This window comes from Tupaia chinensis, unplaced genomic scaffold (genome assembly GCF_000334495.1).
Source record: "Tupaia chinensis unplaced genomic scaffold, TupChi_1.0 Scaffold000566_1, whole genome shotgun sequence".
Lineage (NCBI taxonomy): Eukaryota > Metazoa > Chordata > Mammalia > Scandentia > Tupaiidae > Tupaia > Tupaia belangeri.
In genome coordinates, this window is record NW_006160079.1 from 222,718 (window position 1) to 225,511 (window position 2,794).

The following is a 2,794-nucleotide window of genomic DNA, read 5'->3' on the forward strand; positions in this document are numbered from 1 at the left end:
GTTTTTGCTATAGGGCACATATGCTTGCCAGAAAGACAGAGAGAGACAGAGAGACAGAAAGTGAGAAATCACCCCCCAGGGGGGATGACCACGCCACAGCCCCTTCTCCTCCATTCTCCTCTCGGGATCTTGGGCACGCACGCACACGCGCTAACATGAGTTGAAGCCACTCGGTCCAGGATGCGAACTGCGGTTGGCTACATGGGCGTCCAGCAACATAGCCATTACGCTAACTGCTGGTCCCACCAATTCCTCATTTTTGATGAAAATGTTTAGAAAACATTCCTCAGTTTCTCTGGCTCCTCTTTGTAAAGATATAGGGCTTTCCTCATTAAGACCCTGCCATCTCAGCACCTAGCTGTAGTGATCTCCTCAGGTCTGCCTCCTGCCAACTAAATGGCCCAGCTTGTTTGCCTTCTTTGAGCTCTTGTACCTGGTTGGGGTTGTTTTGTGTTTTACTAGTTTGTTGCCAACTCCCCTGCTGTCAAGCCTTCAGCTCTCACTTCTTGACACTTTTAGTGTGCCTGCTTCTAACAGCCCCTCTGCCCTCCTTCTGATTTACTGCTTCTAATTTGCTGTGGGCTTGGGAACCAGATAACCAGGCTCATTAGAGTAAACAGGAGGAAAAAACACCACAGAGGGTCCTCCTGCAGGTAAGTGGCCTATGTTGTACTGAAGGCACTGGGCGACTGCCAAGCTCACAGCATATTGCCCTGAAACCTGCGGCTCCGACATTCATACGGCCAGGTACTTTCTTTTTTTATATATATTCTTTTTTTTTTCTTTTGAGAGGTTTTCACTATAGGGCGCATGCGCTCACCAGACAGACAGAGAGAGACAGAGAGACAGAAAGCGAGAAATCACCCCCCAGGGGGGATAGTCACGCCGCAATCCCTTCTCCTCCATTCTCCTCTTGGGATCTTGGGCACGCACGCACACGCACCCGGCGTGAGATTTAAGCCACCGGGTCCGGGACACGAATCGCGCGCGGTCGACTACGTGGGAGTCCAGCGACATAGTCATTACGCTAACTGCTGGTTCCCAGGTACTTTCTTATTCAACTTGCAACAAGGTGACCTCAGGACTGGGGTGAATGTGAGTCTAGCCCTTAGCCCTAAATTGACTGGCCAAATAGCTGAGGAGCAGCGCAACTGAGACAAGAGGACTGCAGAATCTTGCTGAGCCAAGAGTGGTGGGCTAGAGGGCTGCCCTTGCCTCTGGATATCTACGCTATCCTTCCCTTTCCTACCTGCCTCCTGGAAGCCCTGGAAGTGCCTCTCTCTCAACCTTGCCTTAACCCTGCCAGGAGAGTGGGGATGGGAAGAGAGGCAGTGCTCATTTCAGAGTATCTCACAGCATGGGGGCTCACTTGAGGCTTCAGACCCTGAGTGGACTGTGTCCATCTCTGCCTGTATCCAGGCCCAGAAGACCCTCTTATTCCCATTGTTGCCCTCACTTCTACCCAAATCTGGCAGGAAATGGTCTGAGCTGAACTGGGCCTGGCTTGCCACCTCAGCAGTCCAAGGGTCTCCCTTTCTCCTGGTCTGGGGGAGGGAGGTGCCACTGGGGGGAAGGGGGAGCACTGAGGCAGATTTAGGACTTGGGTGGAGTTTGAAGTTCCCAAAAGCCATTTTTCAACCTGAAAACTGAACCAAGCTGGTCTGGAATTGTAGCTGGAGGATAAATGTGGACCCCATGGTGTCATTTTATGGTCAATTTTCAGAGTGTAACTGCACTTTAAGCACTAATGCTGAGTAGCAGGAAAAACCTTCTTAACCATAAGATCTATTAAGAGTGCAGAGCTGGCTCCCAGGGGCGAGGTGGGAATGAATAGACGTGAATCATTGGAAACAGGTCTAGCCTAGGCGCTAGAGGATAGCTTGGCCAGGGCTGAGCTCAGGGAGGGAGGGAGCAGTGCTAGAGGGACAGAGGTCTCTTCTAGCTTCTCAGGCCCTGAGGGTAGCAGCCCTAGTCTCTGTGCTCAGTGGCCTGGTGTTTGAGCTGTTGCTGAGCCCTACCTTCTCCTGGGCAGGGCAGTTGGGCTTGGGAAGAAGCAAAGGCTTGCATGGCCACAGACCTGGAAGCATGGTGGTGAGGCAGGGGGGACAGCTGACTGCTGAGCACCACTGATGACTCCATTTTCCTCGTTATCTTGTTCGATGCCAATCACCAGATCAAGCAAGCTCCTCAACCAGACTTAGCCAGCCCCCAGGAAAGAGACAAGAGGCTAGGGAGGGTTTAGGTTACTGGGGGTTAAATACCTACAGGGTCAGAGCCAGAGGTTAGGGCAGGGAGTCAGAGGATACAGAGAAGCAAGAGAGTGGTGATCCCAGAAGCTGGTGATAGCAGATGGCAGATGGAAGGGGAGGCTAAGGGACCAAGAGATCTCTAAGGTTCTTTCCAAATGGCATGGAGGGACACAGGAATAAGGAGATGAACTGACTGCCAGACAGGACCTATAACACACTGAAGGAGAGCTAGCGCTTTGCCATGATCTTATCTAAGGTTCATGATCAGGAGCATCAAAGGACACCAATCTAGGGAAGAACAAAAAGTAAGGCTCAAGCCTGGTAGTAAAAATAACCTCAGCTAAGACTGGATATGCTGTGTGATCTTAAGCAAGTCTCTACCTTGCTCTTAAATGTACCAATTTTTATTCATAGTGGGTACCAGGAACATAGGGAGTAGAATTTGAACCTGATCAATTCCTTTAAGTCTTACAATATAAGGCTTTTGGGCTGATGGGTGGTGTGGTGGTCAGGGCACTAGACTCCCACGTGGCTGACTGTGGTTC